Source organism: Octopus bimaculoides, chromosome 1, assembly GCF_046866305.1.
Source record: "Octopus bimaculoides isolate indiv1 chromosome 1, ASM4686630v1, whole genome shotgun sequence".
Classification (NCBI taxonomy): domain Eukaryota; kingdom Metazoa; phylum Mollusca; class Cephalopoda; order Octopoda; family Octopodidae; genus Octopus; species Octopus bimaculoides.
The window spans coordinates 195,595,524-195,614,913 of NC_142928.1; the positions used below are offsets into that span (position 1 = coordinate 195,595,524).

At 41.4% G+C, this 19,390-nt stretch overlaps 1 protein-coding gene across 2 annotated transcripts in view; it reads right to left on the minus strand.

The window, feature by feature from the left end:
- LOC106869904 (uncharacterized) overlaps positions 1 to 19,039 on the minus strand; it is a 110,668-nt gene extending 91,629 nt beyond the window's left edge. Inside the window, exon 1 of one of the 2 annotated variants that reach the window (XM_014915834.3) lies at positions 18,607 to 18,943. The gene's annotated coding sequence lies outside the window, so the exon portion shown is untranslated. Of the gene's footprint in view, positions 1 to 18,606 lie in introns of both variants that reach the window. The other variant, XM_014915832.3, reaches the window with a different exon arrangement.
- Between the last annotated feature and the right edge of the window lie 351 nt (positions 19,040 to 19,390).

Below are 19,390 nucleotides of genomic sequence, written 5' to 3' on the forward strand. Positions count from 1 at the left end.
ATATGATTTATTAAGTGAGTCTGTTGTCACGATGTCACATTTATGGTAAATGGCGACAATTAATTAAGTCGACGTCCTCCTATTGAGAAAGGCTTCAATCCGTCGCAGAATATAATGGCGTTTTCGATAAGGCCGCCACCACCATCGCCGTCCCCTCTGAAATGTGTGTGTGTGTCAAATGGCGTTTCGTCGGTCGCAACGATGACTGTTCTAGTTAGATCCGATCAACGGAAGAGCGTGCTCAAGGAATTAATGTGCAAGAAGAGGCTGAGCACTTCACAGACACGAGTAAGTGTAACGTGGTTGTCAAGGAGATTCGGCGTGACACAGAACGTGTGACGACGAGGTCAGCTGTTTGAAATACACAAGGGGCTGTTCATTTTTTTTTTTTTTTTACCAGCTGAGTGGACTAGAATAATGTGGGAATAAAGTGTCTTGCTGAAGGACAACAATGTGCGCCCAGAAACCGAACCTTACAATCGAACACCACAAAGCCATGTGCCGTCACATATATACGTGTGTGTGTGTGCGTGCGTGTATGTATATATGATATATATATATATATGATATGTGATATATATATATATATATATATATATATATATATATGATATATATTTTTTTTTTTATTTATTTATTTATGTGTTTCAGCCAAGTGGCTGCGGTCATGCTGGTGCACCACCGTGAGATGGTCCAATCAAGAGTTTTGATGGCACATCTGGTGTATAAGAGAATTTGACACAGCTGCCCTAAACTGCGTCTCATTACGAGCCATTGGTTCGTCTGGTATCGTGGAGAGGAAAGTGTCAAGTTTTGTCTTGAAGACCTCCGCATCCATGTCTTGCATGTCTCTCAAATGTTTTGGCAGGGCATTGAAGAGCTGAGGTCCTCTGAAACCGAGGCTGCTGCAGTATCTCGTTCTTATGTGAGATGCAGTGGACGGCACCTTTGGCACCATGCAGTGGCGACCCGTACAGGCATTCCTGTAGCACTTGATATATATATATATATATGATATATATATATATGATATATATATATATATGATATATATATATATATGATATATATATATGATATATATATATATATGATATATATATATGATATATATATATATATGATATATGATATATATATATATATGATATATGATATATATATATATATATATATATATATATATATATATATATATATTTGTACCAAGCTTTGACTTTAAAAATTACACAAACAGTAAAACAAGGCGCTACTGCGTAATACCAAATATTCCAACATCGCCATCATGATAAAGATACTGCAACAACTTGGGTTCCAAGGACCCACAGCTTTTCAATATCCTGCCATAAGGCGTAAGAGACCTACATGCGATGGATGTAGGTATCTTCAAAACAAAATTGGATCTCCTCCTGTTCAAGAGTTACGGATGAGACTACCTCGCGGCGGGAAACGCAGATGAGAGCAGCAGCAGCAAACACCATCAGTCACTAAATACCACATATCGGAGGAGGTTTCAAGCAATGAAGGTCCAACAAAGCTAACGGCAGTGCCCCGCCGCTCTCAGCTGATACTAATCAAAGACACGTGTGTGTGAGAGAGAGAGAAAGATATAGCACATTTGATCAAGGTATCTCGCATTAGAATTAAACAAAGAACAAAGTGATTGCGAACCGAACTTTTCTTTGATACATTTATGATTAGAGTCGTATTCTAGGCTAAATTTCGATACGAGTACCATACTTGTCAAAAAAACGCACGTGCATTTGTTTATGTTTCTTCTGAAGATCGTCACTTCCCGTAAAAGTTTTTTTGATATATGTGTGGGGTGGCGGGGAAAGAGATCTTTTGAAGTTGGCGTAAAAGCGAAAGAGACGGAGAGAGCGCGATTGGATCAGAGAAGTTCTTTTGAAGTCGGCGTGACGTGTGTGTGTGTGTTTGATGGGATGTGCGAGACGGAAAGTGCGGTGTGTGTGTGTGTGGTGCGATTTTTAGGGAGATATAGTTACTATTTCTGGCGGCCAGACATACCGCATAACGTCTCCTTCATTAGCTCAGGTTGTTTGTTGTTGCTGTTAATCCTGATGAGTCACACCAGCAATGTAACACGTGTGAAATCAGACAATAAACTGGGAAAGGTATGTGGGGTGGGGGTGAAAGTGATAGTCGTGGTGGCGGTGGATGTGGTATGTTTAATAGCATGTTGGTTAAGGTAGAGTGAAGAGGGTGGAGAAGGTGTGTTGTTGTTGTTGGTGGTGGTGGTGTCTGTGGTGAGGGGATGTTAGTAATGTTACTGGTTGTGATGTTGTTTAACCCTAGCCCAACCTTGATCCAGTAAACCTATAACGAAGATCATCCAAGTCACCGCCATTTTGTTTTTCTTAATCTCTTTTCTCAACTCCCTATATTAGTAGTAGTTTGGAAGCATGCGCAGTAACAGCTCGCCGCTGTATCCACCATTTGTTGGTGATTCCCTACTCCTGACGTATGGCACCTTTGACATCACTCAGGCATTTAACCCTCCAACCTATGGGTCTGTTTTTGGGTAGTTGTTGCGCTTATGAGGTCGGAGTGCAGATCCTACCTCAAACTCTTTTTAGTCGCCTTTTACGACAGGCACAAGAAAAACGTTGGGCCTATTCTTTGATATGCCGATCCTCGCGCAGCACTAGAGCAACGGGAATCGAACCTACGATCTGGGGATCGTGAGTGCAACACCCCTAACCACTAGGTTACTCACTTTCCACAACTCCCTTTATTGGTGTTCATATCTAAAAAGGCGGCGAGCTGGCAGAATCGTTAGCACACCGGGCGAAATGCTTAGCGGTATTTTGTCTGCCGCTACGTTCTGAGTTCACCTTCTGATGAGGTTAACTTTGCCTTTCATCCTTTCGGGGTCGATAAATTAAGTATCAATTATGTACTGGGGTCAATGTGAACGACTGTCCCCCTCCCCAGAAAAACCAGGCCTTGTGCCTAGAGTAGAAGGATTAATTAACAGCTGAGCTGGTTATTAAACATTTAAGTTGGGACAATTCAACCAATGAACAAACAGCTTTAATGCATGACAAATAAACGGAAAAGCTGCACAGAACCATATGTACAACTCGCTCGAACATGTGTACATTAGTATGCACAAATAAACTTGTAGAAGATATACAACAGACGAATTATGTCCCTGGAAGATATACGAAGTCTGACCAAAAAGTATCTGGACCGTCGCTATGGTAACGGAGCTGAAGTACGCAGAATGAAGCCGCTTGATGCAGACTGACCTTGAACTCTGTCACGCATGCACGCTAAGGTACAACGTTCTCGCTCAGTTCCGTTGTTTACAGCAGTGCTTGGGAGTGAAGTGTGTAGAGTTTGGTCGTCTCAAAAAAAGAAGATCAGGCTTCCCCAGAACAGGATCTCGTCGAGGACGACAGAAACTTTTTGAAAACGGTCATAACAGGCGGCGAACCGTGGGTCTGTGGGTATAACTCGGTAACCAAGGTTCAGTCTTCGCAGTGGCAGACCCGATTCCAAAACTTTAATGGCAATGATCAAAGGTATTCCGGCCGCAGTTTACACTAGAAGTGGCTGTATAGGCGCAATAGTGGCTGTGTGGTAAGTAGCTTGCTTACCAACCACATGGTTCCGGGTTCAGTCCCACTTCGTGGCATCTTGGGCAGGTGTCGTCTACTATAGCCACGAGCCGTCCAAAGCCTTGTGAGTGGATTTGGTAGACGGAAACTGAAAGAAGCCCGTCGTATATATATATATATATATATATGTATGTATGTATGAATGTATGTGTGTGTATATGTTTGTGTGTCTGTGTTTGTCCCACCACCATCGCTTGACAACAGATGCTGGTGTGTTTACATCCCCGTAACTTAGCGGCTCGGTATAAGTGACCGATAGAATAAGTACTAGGCCTACAAAGAATAAGTCCTGGGGTCGATTTGCTCGACTAAAGGCGGTGCCCCAGCATGGCCGCAGTCAAATGACAAACAAGTAAAAGAATAAAAGAGTAACCAACTCAGCTGTGAACAAAACAACCAGCCTCAGCAAAGGAGCTTCTACAAAGCTGCTCGACTCGCTAAATATATTTATTTCTTTATCGCCCACAAGGGGCTAAACATAGAGGAGAAAAACAAGGACAGACAAAGGGATTAAGTTGATTAGATCGACTCCAGGACGTAACTGGTACTTAATTTATCGACCCCGAAAGGATGAAAGGCAAAGTTGACCTCGGCGGGATTTGAACTCAGAACACGAAGACAGACGAAATACCGTTAAGCATTTCGCCCGGCGTGCTAACGTTTCTGCCAGCTCGCTAAATATAGCAACCAATACGTCCTTCCTTTTGTAAGACAGTAGGGTGGGATGTAGAAAAAAAATTAGGTCACTATTTCTAGCAGATCGAGAAACCATTAATTTATAGAGGATTCCTGAGTCATCATCATCATCGTTTAACGTCCGCTGTCCATGCTGGCATGGGTTGAACGATTTGACTGAGGACTGGCGTTGTACTCTTGAGCAAAATACTTCATTTCACTTGCTTCGGTCCACTCAGCTGTAAATGAGTAAAAACTGATACTCCGTCGGTTACGACGACGTGTGTTCCAGTCGATTCGATCAACGGAACAGCCAGTGCTGCCTGACTGGCTCCCATACCGGTGGCACATAAAAAGCACCATTCGAGCATGACTGATACCAGTGCCGCTTGACTGACACCCGTGTCGGTGGCACGTAAAAAGCACCCACTACACTCTCAGAGTGGTTGGCATAAGGAAGGGCATCCAGCTGTAGAAACCTTACCAGATCAGATTGAAACCTGGTGCAGCCTCCTGACTCACCAGTTCTCAGCCAGGATCTTTTTTAAAACGAGGGCCACATTTTTCATTAATGTTTTACGTAGTGTTTTTGGTACCGAAAGACTTTCAAACTTCGTATACTTATCTATTTTGTGTTATAGAACAGAAAAATATTTTTGTATTCGAATTTATTTCATGTAAAAAATTGTCTTATTTCGATAATTTCAACCAATCACTGACGTCCATTCAGCCGATATACATTAAGTGCCGACTACATAAACAAACGATTCTTCGTTTTATTTGCTTTTTTCATTTTAAATTTGCTTTAACCCTAACCGTAGGGTTAGGGCTAATTGTTTCAGAATCGTTTGTTTATGTAGTCGGCACTTAATGTATATCGGCTGAATGGACGTCAGCGATTGGTTGAAATTACAGAAATACGACAACTTTAACATGGAATAATTTATGGATTTCTTTTTTTTTAAGAAGACTACGAGAAAAAGATGTTTTATATGACACATTCTACCAGTGTTCCAAGTTTCAAAGTGTTTCGTTAATGAAAAATGTGGCCCCCGTTTTAAAAAAATCCCTCAGCCAAACCGTCCAACCCATACCAGCATGGAGAGCGGACGTTAAACGATGATGATGATGATGTGTATTTGTTTTAAACCCTATGGACGCTGGGTTAAGTTGATAATTAACAACAACACATGAACATTACGGTCTCCAGTCCTGGGACTCAGTTGGCTGATCGTTCAGTTTCCATGACATATATAAGTGACCGAGATCAAAGCATTCCCCCCGATCGGACGGCTTGTCCATCAGAAAGAGGGTCACCCATTTATAGGTGAGTGGAGTGGAGCAACGTGAAACGAAGTGTTTTCCTCGAGAACACAGCGCATCGCTTGGACGAGGATTTTGCGATCGTGAGAGCAGGATGAGGATTTTGCAATGGTGAGAGCAACACTGCAACTACAGACCCGTGCACCTTCACAGCATCAATACAATGAAGATGAAAATTTAGAGGTCCAGACCAATGATGTTTGCACTATTGTCTCAACCAGAAATATTTCCTTTTTTGGTAATATTTGGAGACAAAGTAATCTCATGCTATATTGTCTCTGATAAAGTGGTGGCAATCAGGTCAGTGTTGCTAATTAGTATCGCGACGAGTGTAAATAATTACAATATTCATCAGTAACTTTACACCAAAGTTATTCAATGACAGCGACATCTGGCTGGAAGAAATGTTGAGCTAGAATTTCAAAACAATCAGCGACAGAAATAATTCATGGTTATACGAGTGAGTGTGGTAGCCTATTTCATATACTCGCTCGGTCTGGTAGAAATAGTAGCCAAATAACCCCCCAAACCACACCCTATTTATAGGAAGGACACATAAGACAATGTTCTAGATATGCTCGTAAGTTTACTCTTTTACTGGTTTCAGTATATCTGACTGCGGCCATACTGGAGCACCGCTTTTAGTCGAGCAAATCGACCCCAGGACTTATTCTTTGTAAGCCTAGTACTTATTCTACCGGTCTGTTTTGCCGAACCGCTAAGTTACGGGGACGTAAACACACCAGCTTCAGTTGTCAAGCAATGCTAGGGGGACAAACATATACAGACGCATATATATATATATATATATATATATATATATATATATATACGACGGGCTTCTTTCAGTTTCCGTCTACCAAATCCACTCACAAGGCTTTGGTCGGCCCGAGGCTATAGTAGAAGACACCTGCCCAAGGTGCCACGTAGTGGAACTGAACCCGGAACCATGTGGTTGGTAAGCAAGCTACTTACCACACAGCCACTCTTAGTGTAAGCTGCGGCCGGAATACCTTCGATCATTGCCATTGAAGTCAGTTACCGAGGTTCTCCGTTTAGTGCGCTCACTATCGTAGCTGGGGGGGGGGGGGGGGCGATCCGCTCCGCCAAGCGGCACATTAAAGTGACACCACTTTTGGGTCTGCTGTAGGCAATGTTTTTTTGTGGGGTCCGGGACCGGCAAACAGAATGTGGTAGCAGTGATGGTAAAGGTGTGGCTATTTGTGGTGGTGGTGGGAGGGATGGCGATAGTGATGGTAAGAGGAGGTAATGGGTGTTGTGCCGGGGGTAATTAGTATTGGCAGTGAGTGCGCTATTTCTTGCCGAAGAAAGATAGGTCTGGAACGCAGACAACTCAAGAAAGCCATCAAGGAAATGGGCAGGGCAACTGAAACTCGCCCAAGATGGCAGTGAGAGCGAGAACCCTCCCGTAGGTGAACACAACCTCAGTCCTCGCTGCCTCACTCAGGTGAAGCAAACAGGCTAAGGGGAGGGGGAGGGGTGCTTGCAACCTTGAGATACCTGCTGACGATAGAGACGGGCTGGGTCTATTTTAAAACGGGGGCCACATTTTTCATTAATGTTTTACGTAGTGTTTTTGGTACCGAAAGACTTTCAAACTTCGTATACTTATCTATTTTGTGTTATAGAACAGAAAAATATTTTTGTATTCCAATTTATTTCATGTAAAAAATTGTCTTATTTCGATAATTTCAACCAATCACTGACAAGTATTCAGTTGTTTACATTTACTCCTTTGGCTGATTAAGCGGTGTAAAGCGTATTTAATCTCCATACCTTCGTTTTATTTGCTTTTTTCATTTTAAATTTGCTTTAACCCTAACCCTAAGGTTAGGGTTAGGGTTAATTGTTTCAGAATCGTTTGTTTATGTAGTCGGCACTTAATGTATATCGGCTGAATGGACGTCAGTGATTGGTTGAAATTACAGAAATACGACAACTTTAACATGGAATAACTTATGGATTTCTTTTTTTTTAAAGAAGACTAAGAGAAAAAGATGTTTTATATGACACATTCTACCAGTGTTCCAAGTTTCAAAGTGTTTCGTTAATGAAAAATGTGGTCCCCGTTTTAAAAAATATCCGAGATACCTGCTGACGATGGAGACGGGCTTCCAAGCATTGCAATGGATCTATAGGAGCTTACAAAACCTCGGAGTAGCTCCCGGAGTTTCTGCACGAGGCAAATCATCTCTGATGTTTATTTCACCTAATTCGATCAAGGTTGACTTGGAGCTAAGCATCATCATCATCAACAGCACCACCACCACCACGGCAGTGGATTTAAGCTGTTTATTGAGACAATGACATCTCATAACGTCACTCACTCAAACCTACACTCGACTCAGTCACACAACACTCCACTCACACTTGACACGTCACAATCTCTAATTCCTTCACATTCTCTTTGGAGATCACGTGACTTGACATTTCTGTTGCGGGACGCTCGCCTGTTAGTGGTACTGATGGCATTGGTGGTAGCAGACATGGTAGTAATGGTACTGAGCCTGGTGGTGGTGGTGGTGGTGGTGGTGGTGATAGTGAAGTGCCAATGATAGTGGTGGTGGTTGTTTTTGTAGTCGTCATAGTATTAGTAGTAGTAGTAATAGTAGTAGCAACAGCAGCAGTGGTGGTGGTGGTGGTGGGAGGGGGTAGATAACATATCCAGACAACAGACTCGAAACCGTTTAATCTCAAGTAAATGTCTGTAGTTGAAATGTCAAGTTGACCCCAGCCAGATTTGAACTCAAACACTGAAGTATCACTGCCTGCTGTTTTACCGCGACGACTGCAGTGAACAGAGCAGAGATAAAGCTTTCCTACATCTGTATAGTGGATATGTAACCATGGGGACGATGATGGTAGTGGGGGGGGCTAATCACGAAGGTGGTGGAGGTAAGAGCAGGAGCTAATCATAGTAATGGTGGCAGGAGGTGCGCTGGTGGTTGAGGTGACATTAAATTGTGGTGGTTGTGGTGGTAGTTGTGCTTGTGGTAAAAGTTGAGGTAACGGTGATGGTAAAGGCGTGGCTATTTGTGGTGGTGATGGCGGCGGTAGGAGGTAATGGTGTTGTGGTGGGGGGTAATTAGTATTAGTTGTGGTGGCGCTGGTGGTAGTGACATGGTGACTGTAAGTGTTTGAACCCCGGGTCAGTCCTGGATCAAGCTGATCTAAGATTTTAAAAAAACAAAAAACATCCCGGCCATGACCATCCCGTCTTATTCTAAATGTGTATGCAGCGAACCCGGGACGTTATTTCTAATCCAATATGTCCGTTTTGTATTTAAGACGGTGATGAGTTGATAGAAATTTAGCTGCTATTTCTAGCTGATCAAAGACTCCCATTAGAGACTCCTTCGTTAGCCCTCAAGTGACAGGTTGCGTGGGCGGTAGTGGGGGGGGGGCGTAGTTACGCTCAGTTGTTCTTGACCTGCAGGACTTGGAGAGCACAGCTACTACTACTACTACTACTACTATTACAAAGACTGTCGCCATCTCTATCACCACCACAACCACCCACTCAGCTGCGCCTAAGTCCTCACCATCACCACCTCAACTACCTCCGCCACAACCACAACTGTCACCATTCTATTACAGCCAATCATTTCAATAGGGGAGCTTCTCTCTTTGTCAGTCAGTCAACCAACTCCCTCGACAAACTCTGTCCCCTTTTTTTAAATATAAAATGGTTGAAACCACGTGTTTTATGACGACATGTGTCCCACATAATGTCGACATGACCAGATTGCTAACCAGCCAAATCCCGTCAAAACTACGGCGTGTGTATATGTATACTATGGATATTTTTTATTCTTTTATTTGTTTTAGTAATTTGACTGCGGCCATGCTGGAGCACCGCCTTTAGTCGAACAAATCCACCCAGGGACTTATACTCTGTTACGTCCGCTAAGTTACGCGGACGTAAATACACCAACACCGGTAGTCAGGCGATGGTGGGAGGACAAACACAGACAAACATACACACACATATATATATATATATATATATACGACGGGCTTCTTTCAGTTTCCGTCTACCAAATCCACTCACAAGGCTTTGGTTGGCCCAAGGCTATAGAAGACACCTGCCCAAGGTGCCACGCAGTAGGACTGAACCCGGAACCATGTGGTTGGGAAGCAAGCTTCTTATATATATATATATATATATATCTTTCGCTTGTTTCAGCCATTAGACTGCGGCCATGCTGGATCACCGCCTTGAAGAATTTTAGTTGAATGAATGAACCCCCCAGTATTTATTTATTTATATTATTATTATTTTGTAAAGCCTGGTATTTATTCGATTGGTCGTCTTTAGGTGAATCACCAAGTTACGCTAAGTGTGTGTGTGTGTGTTCCCCACCACCGCTTGATAACTGCTGTTGGTGTGTTTACGTCCCCGTAAAAATGATCAGAACAAAGGATTAAAGAATAGTTCCTGGGGTCGATTCGTTCAGCTAAAAATTTTTGATGGCGGTGTGCTCCAGCATGACCGCAGTCTTACCACCGAAACAAGTAAAAGATAGAAAGATAAGTTGACAGCTTACAAGCGCGCACCTGACTGTGTGTACACAGCTGATAGCGTGTTCGTGTGTGTGTGTGTGTATGTGCATTTTTGTTTATATGTTTTTTTTTAATTTGACAAGCCCTTGGAGTTCTATGAGGGCGATAAGCTGATAATTGCAAGAAAACCATGAGCTGGAGAGAGAATTGGCTCAACCTGTTAAAAGGAGGCAACAACACACACCAACATTACTTCATTCTGAAGATATGACAGTGAAAGTCTAGAGACGTTGAAAGATCTAGTAATTTTACTGCTTCGAGCATAGTACAAATAACTTTTAGCGCAGCTTGTGATCCTATATTCTTCAACTGTTCTTGATGTCAGGACTCTCTGGCGAGATTCTGGGAAGGACTGAGTATTAAGGGCTTTACCAATGGGCACAGTGCTGCACACGATATGGTAAATAAAAGAAGACACGAGGAGTGTTGATATTGGATGAATGGAGGTGGTATGAGATTAACCAGCTCTGAAGAGCAGAAGCTATTATAGTAGAAGTAGAAAAACCAGGGAGAAGGGACAGCACCGTCTATGGGTGAGAAGTTGTAGTAACGGCGCCATCCCAAAGCTGGAAGCAGTAGTACTCTCTCGTTATGAGCTGGGGTGAGAATTGGCTCAACCAGCTATAAGGAGGCAACAATACACACCAACATCACTCTGAAGATGTGACAGTGAAAGTCTGATGAAGGTTCTAGTAATTGTAATGCTTCAAGCATAGTACAAATAACTTTTGTAAAGGGTTGATAATTATTAGAGTTGGGGCACAAGTTTTTGTCTGGATCTAAAGAAAAAGGTTCACTCCAAGCGATTTAGTCTTTGTTGAATCGAGGATGTGCAAGAAGCAGCTTTTCTTTTCCTAGACGTTATATCAATGGTTCTCAAAGTGGGCGGTGTTGCCTCCCACCTCCAGGGGCAGTGGAAAGTTCCAAGGGGCGTTCAAGAAAAGTGGGGCGATAGTGGGGTAGCGATTCATGTAAAAACAACAAAATAATGGGTTCTTTAGGTTTATTCGTGAAATACAGCTGCTTTGAATTTGCTTCAGAAACAAGTCTATGTTTGTGATGGTTAGTTGGGGTGGCGGCGCAAGGAATGTGGCCTAGGTGTCAAGGGGGTGGCAGCCAAAAAAAGGTTGGGAACCACTGCGCTATATCAACGACCGTGGTCTGGTTTCACACTTCATCTCTGGTTTGTCTATTATTACTATAAGTGTACCACTTATACTGTTCTCATTGTTCCCTGTGGACAGGCCCTCTCGGATCTTGTTCAAAACGGGGGGCACCAGTATTTTCTTAACGAAACACTTTGAAACTTGGGACACTGGTAGAATGTGTCATATAAAACATCTTTTTCTCTTAGTCTTCTTAACAAAAAAACGTACATCGCAAGTTATTACATGTTAAAGTTGTCGTATTTCTGTAATTTCAACCAATCACTGACGTCTATTCAGCTGAATAGAGTTACTGTTGGCCGGTCATAAAAATGTTATTCCCTGTGACATATTTCATCCGGTTTAATCGTAATTTGTACGCATATATTGTTTATATAATAAATTACGCTGTGCGTAATTATGTGTGTAACAATTTTAGAGTTCGGATTCTAGAATTAGGGTTAACAGTCTAGTTAATCGGAAATGTCAGAACTAACGGGGATTAATACGATATACACCGTTACAGCGCTAACTGTTTTCAACTGAATAGACGTCAGTGATTAGTAGAAATTATCGAAATAAGACAATTTTTTACATGAAATAACTTCGAATACAAAAAAGTTTTTCTGTTCTATAACACAAAATAGATAAGTATACGAAGTTTGAAAGTCTTTCGGTACCAAAAACACTACATAAAACATAAATGAAATCTGGTGCCCCCGTTTTGAACAAGATCCGCCCTCTCTTTCTAACTGTCTCTAATCCGGTAGAATGAGGGCTACCTCTGTCCCTTTCTAATCTCTTGCTTCCGTTCCCTCTCTCAGTAGAGAGGTTTTTGTCTTGCGAGTTCGCGGATACTGGTGCCACGTAAAAAGCGCCCACTACACTCTGTAAAGTGGTTGGCATTAGGAAAGGCATTCCTGAAACCATGTCAAAACAGACAAATGGAGCCTGATGCGGCCTACTGGCTTGTCAGATCCTGTCAAACCGTCCAACCCATGCCAGCATGGAAAAAAGGACGTTAATTTATGATGATGATGATGATGTATTTGTTGCTATGCCTTGTCTCTTAGTTCAGTTGAATGTATCAACCCCAGTACTTATTTTTTCAAGCCTGGCATTATTCTATCGGCTTCTTTCGCCGAACTGCTAAGTTGCGGGGACGTAAGCAAACCACCCGCTGTCAAGCGGTGGTGGGGAACAAACACACACACACAGAGTTCTCTCTGAGAACTACATTAAGGTACGCGTGTCTATAGAGTGCTCAGCCAATTGCACGTTAATTAAGGCCGTTCTGCTGATCAGATCAACTGGAATACTCATCGTCGTAAGCGACGGAGAGCCAGTCATTTCATTTCTTGCAGGAATATTATGTCAAGAAATTCAGTTTTGTTTGTATAGCTTTGAGTTTTAAATGTTTGTAAACTGTTGCTTTTTAGGTTTAAGTATTTTTTCGCAAGATTCTTGATGTGAACGATAGACGGTCATTTTGCCAATAAACACACGCACTATATATTTGATCTTCACTTTAGCTTTATTATTATTATTATTAATTATTGTTCATTTGTCAGAGTTCTTTCGTTACACATTCTTTGACCCCTTCAATGACTTCGTGTTCTTGTGTGCCTGCTCTTCTTACTGGTCTTATCCAGTCTATTCCATCTTGTGGTACGGATGTATTTGCGTCTAAGTTTGTGTGTGCAGCAGCGGACCGGGGGAGAGGACTGAAAGGTGCGCCCTTCTAAATAATGTTATTACGCCCTTTTCTCCTGGAATTGTATTCCCTTCTGACCTTGTGCCCTCCTTTCGAAAAATTCCTGGGACCGCGCCTGGTGTGTATGCGTGTCTTGTCTGCATGGGTTTGTATATTGAACTGTCTGTCAGGTCGTGGAGTGAAGGTGTTACTTTTCCATTCGTGTTTTCTTTTGGTACTAGGTCTACTATCTATTGTGTGTGGCCTCTGTAATCTGAGTGTCGAGTCAGCTCTGTGTACATAAGATCTTATATGTTATCTATGGATTCCCCATGAGTTAGTTTAGCATGTTAGTACAGCAGTGGCGAGTTTTTCTCCTTGAGTTCCCACCAGTGTTCCTTTATTTTCTCTCCTATGCTACGGGCTGTCTCTTCAATATGTCTTTGTCATGATTCTGCACCATCCCTCTGTACACATTCTATAGACTGCATTACTAGTTTCGTAGTTTATCTGTGGGCTTACTCTATACAGGTCCTATCAGTAGAAAGGGTCCTTTTTAAAGAGATATGTTCTACTGATCAAGGATTTTAAGGGAGTTCTTAGTCTTTCTCCTACTTCAATTCAGAGATTCGGTTTATCTGAGTATTTTCTAAACTGATATGCTAGTTCGCTTCTAAAGTAGCGTCGACTAAAATGACGCTCTAGTTGCTTTTTAGGCTTTCCTTTAATCTTTCTGCACCTTCCAGTGTCTCCATTACAACTAATATATCACCCACATACTCGGTGTATATCCTATGTTCGCACATTGGTATTATTACTCTATTTTCTGCTGTAATCAAGGAAAAGTCGAAAACTCTCTTAAAATTGTTTTGTCTTTCACTTGTCTCAATCGTTGGACTGTGGCCATGCTGGGGCACCGCCCTAAAGCGTCCTAGACAAACAAATCGACCCCAGGACTTATGTTGTTTATTAAAGTGGAGTACTTATTCTATTGGTCTCTTTTGCCGAAATGTTAACATAGGGGAACGTAAACAAACCAATGCCGGTTGTCAAGCGGTGGGGGTATAACAAACACAGACACACATATATAAACGATGGACTTCTACAGTTCCCATCTACAAATTCACTTGTGTCAAACACATTGGTTGGTTCGGGGCGAGAGCAGAAGACACGTTCCCAAAGTACCACACAGCGGAGCTGAACCTGAAACAGCGTGGTTGCAAAGCAAACGTCTTAACCACAGCCAAGCCTGCAGGGACACATTTTCAAGAATAGAGATTACATATGTAATTGTGATGCCCCAAACACAAATTCTTTTTTTAAAAAAAAGGAGAAAAAGAGAAGGGAAAATGGTGCTGACAAAATGGTGAGCAGAGTAACGTTCCGAGAAACCATCGAGAATTCTTTTATGTTTTTTTTGTTTGTCCTTTTTTTTCCCTAAATTCTAGGCAGGGCTGTGTGGTAAGAAGCTTGCTTCTCAGTTACGTGGTTCTAGGTTCAGTCCCATTGCATGGAACCTTGGGTTAGTGTCTTCTATAAAGCAGCGAGCCGATCAAAAGATATGGTAGACGGAAACTGAAAGAAGCCTGTTATATGTGTGTGTATGTGTGTGCGTGCGTGTGTCCCACCACTACTTGACAACCGGTGTTGGTTTGCTTACGTCCCCGTGACTTAGCGGTTCGGAAAAAAGAGACCGACGGAATTACCAGGCTTAAAAGAAAAAAATAATAAATGCTGAGGTCGATACATTCGACTGCAAATTCTTCAAGGCGGTGCCCCAGCATGGCCGCAGTCAAATGACTGAAAGTAATTGCAATCTACATTCTCGAATGCCTGTCTCTGCAAAAATTTCATTTAAAAAAAAAAAATGCATTTCTGAGGAAATTGTGATAAAAGAAAGAGGAGGAGAGGGGGAAGGGCGGGTGAGGCATTGATGGAGCCTTAATGTGTAGTTATGTCTTTGAGGTTGGGTCTCTTCATGTCTAGATAAACAACAATCGACAACCATCAATAATGATTTGTACTTTTCTCGACCCGAGAAAGAACTTAAGGTGAAGTCGACCCCCAGCAGACGAGAAGCCGTTTGTTCCTTCTCTGGCGAGAAACAGCACAAACGGTAAAATAAGTGAAATATTTTATCATAGTTAAGTGATGATGATGATGATGATGATGTAACGATGATGATGATGGTGGTGGTGGTGAAAATGCTAATAATAATGATGATGACGATGTAATGATGATGATGGTGGTGGTGAGAATGTTAATGATGATGATGATGATGATGATGTAGATGGTGGTGTTGGTGAAAATGGCGGTAGTGAAGATGGTGATGATGGGGGTGGGGTGACTATGCCGGCTGTGGCGATGATGGTGATAAGGAGGAGGAGGAAGGAGGAGGCGGTTGATGACAGGTGTGTGGTGGCATCATTATTCAACTATTTCTAATCGCTCTCAGCTGTAATGACGGACAATGCTAGAAATAGCAGCTAAATATCCTTCAAACAGCACCAACCTACTGATAAAAAAAATATTAATAAAAAAAAAAACAAGAAAAAACGACACATTGTACAATGTAGTCCTGGGTACACCATATCATGTTTGTCAGTGACACACATTCTGTTATGAACACAAAAGTACAACGGGAAGTGTGGCTACTACTAACACTACTACTACTACTACTACCACCACCGCTGCTGCTGCTGCTGCTACAGCAGCAGCTTTTCATCCTCCTCCTCTTACTGCCACTACTATTACTACTACTACTACGACTGCATTATTATAAAGCTGCATATATGTGTGTGTGTGTGTGTATGCCTGCATACGTTTGTATGTATGTCTATGCATATCGAACACATAAATGCGCAGATGTTCATATATGTATACATATGTATGTATGTATGTATGTATATAGCAAAGCACACAGGTATCATCTATGTGTGCGTATGCGATGTATATATATATATATATATATATACATATATATATGTGTGTGTGTGTGTTATTTGTTTTTATGTTTAGTTATAATAAAAAACAATTTTACATTAATCTGATGGTTCACTCTATACTTTTGTAAAGTACAAATCCATTAAGAATATTATTGATAGTGACTTCGAAGTTCCAGGCCAGTTAAGCCATCGCAGTCCGACGATGTCTCAACTGGCCGAAACTTCGAAGTCACTAAGCCACTACATGTACGTATGTATATAAAAAGCAGCTAATCGGGGAGCCTCCCCCCCCCCACACGCGCAAAAAATAAATAATTAATTAATAAAAAGCAAAAACAAACAGGTTATAAACATCAAAAATAAGGTGTGGGGGAAGTCAGGGTCTTTCAAAACAACAGGGCAGAGGGGCAAATACCCCAGGGGTGTGTTCTTCACCCTAAACGTACACACCCCAGGGTAAGAGTCACAAATGTACTCTAATAGAGTTTATTGGAGAACTTTGATTAATTATGGTTGTTCCAAGTGATTAGGGGTTATTTATGGATCCGTGTCTTCTTTATGACATTTTTAACGTAGGCGACGGTAAATAGCGGCAATGAGGGATCGAATGCGAAGACGGGTCGTGTTGGGAACTTGCCATTAAAAGCGGTGGCCACGGTTCTGGTTTCATGAGATTCACTTTCAAAATTGATTTTTTTTTTTTAAATTAAACGAGGAGTAAGGCAGCAATCGATTACATCGATTACCCCAGTACTTGATTGGTATTCTATTTTACCGAGCCCCGAAACAATGAACAGCAAATTCGACCGTGGTGGGTTTTGAACTCAAAATGTTTAAGGCACACGATGGAATTTCGTTCGGAAATAACCGTCTCAAACAAAATGGAATTTTTTCAGTTTTTCTCGCTGTATCTTGCCATTTTTACAAGAAAACACATGTAAGACAATCTAAAACACATGTAAAGCAATCTTTCGGTATTGGTAGAGCATTTACTACACAATTTTCAATCATGACAGAGAAAGGGACTAAGCTGAAAAAAGAGTGAATGACGTCGTCTTCTTATTACTGACATTCTTGAAGACCAATACCGAAGGATCGCCCACATGTAATTTGCACTTTAAAAAAAAATTTCCAAAAATTCATGTTTTTACAAATTTAGCCCCCCCCCCCTTCATCGCTTCTTCGGAATAACTGCCACAATTAGAATGAATTTTTATTAATTTTTTCGGTATCTTTCGTTATTTTAGAGAATTATTTCACATTCTGGAACACTTGTAATTCACTTTGTAAGAAGAAAGACTATTTTTCCAACAAGGCAGTACCCCAGCTTGGCCGCAATCTATTAGGAACAAATCCCTAAAATTTCTGAACTCGAAATTCCCTCGGACACACAGCTAAAATAGCGCGTGGTTTTTTGTCGGACGCTCCACCGACTTAGTCCACACCACGGCTCTTTTATTTCACTAATGCCATTTAAAAAATAAATAACTTAGCAGTTCGGCAAAGGTAGACCGATAGAACGAGTACCAGGCTTTAAAAAAAATAAGCACTGGGGTCAATTAGTTCCACTAAATTCTTGAAAGCAAGTGCCCCAGTATGGCCGCCGTCTAATGACTGAAACAAGTAAAAGAATAAATAAAAAATAAATAAATAAACGTGATACGATCTCGTGATTCATTCCTTTTCAGTGTTTTGTAGTGAATCAAATACTTATAATGTTGTCAGGGGAAAGATTGAACGCCTCAGACTCCCATTTCTGCTGTGAGAAAACAAAAATTGTCATCATCATCATAACCACCACCATCATCACCATCTTGACCTTCTAATGATGATGATGATGATGATGATGATGGCGGTGATTTAGTCAGAATCCTTATCGTGACTGAAACACGTTCGGGGGAAAATGGCTTAGTCTCTCCTTAAAATGTTGAAGCATCGTAATATGTATAAAGGAGCATGCACGTATACATACATAAACATACACCTGTATGGTGTGTGTATACACACACACACACACACAGAACACAAATGGAAAACAGGTTCAATGACGAGGCTTGAACCGGCGTATGCACCACTTGCCGGTCGCCCGGCCGTGTCAATGAATAGGCCTGTTGTTCTTATTGTCTCAAATTGATGCTTTATATATATTTTGTATCAAAAAATCTTAGCAGTTAATTTATACTACACACACACATGCTGATGAGTATAGAAGCCGGAGAACAAGGGGATGGATATATAGACGAGAATGCAAGAGAAAGAAAAAGGGTTAGGGGTTAGAGAGGATGGAGAGACAAAGAGGAAGAGGACGGAGAGGTACTGAGAATAAAACAAAGGTGGATTGGAGAAGATAGATAGATAGATAGATAGATAAGCAGGCAGAGTATATATACAAACAGATAGGATACAAATTGATACAGATAGAAAGCTAGAATGATACAAATAGATAGATAGATAGAAAGCTATAATGAGATAGATAGATACATAGATAGATAGATAGATAGATACAAATGAATACAGCTAGATCTATAGATACAGTCATATACATACAGATAATGTGTCGGGAGGCAGGAGTAAAATATACAATGTTAGAAACCTACCTTTTCGATATCCTTAAAGATGGTTAACAAGGAGCTACAGTGATTTCACTGTATGTAAGTGTATATAAATGTATGTGTGTACACTTTATGTAGCTGCGTGTGTGTCTGTGCGTAAATATCCCAGCCGGTAAGACTTACACATACATATACAATATATATGTGTTGATAGAATATTATATATATTATATACACATATATAAAATATAATTTGTGCACGCGATACGGTAATAGCTCCTTCACAAAGAACACGTGCGCCTCTAGTTAGCTATGTATGTATATTATATATATATCTATTTATGCACTCTATAGCTGAACTGCTCGGGATGCGTGCGTGTGTATGTATATCTATGTGTGTGTCTGTTTGTATATAAATATCTTGTAGTAAGTGTATGTTATGTGTATGTATGTATATAGTGATGTTTGCTCACAACATGAGAAATTTCCCCGCCTTAACGCCGAAATAAGAGAATACCGCTTCTTCGGTTGGAAGAGTCCACTTTCATAGAAAAAGGGGTTGAACAGCTTGTTTGCCTCTAACAGACGTTAATGCACTCACTCTCTCTCTATCTCTCTCTCTCTCTCTCTCTCTCTCTTTCTCTCTGTCTCTCCCTCTTTCTCTGTCTGTCTGTTTCTCTTTTTCTCTTTCTTGTCCATTGTGGACTCAGAGTGTATGTGTGTGTATGTGTGAGTGCCAGTGCATGTATGTAAGTGGCAGTGGATCTCTGTATGTGTATAAGTGTTTACATATGTGTATGTGTGTGTGTCTATGCACGAGTGTGTTAGT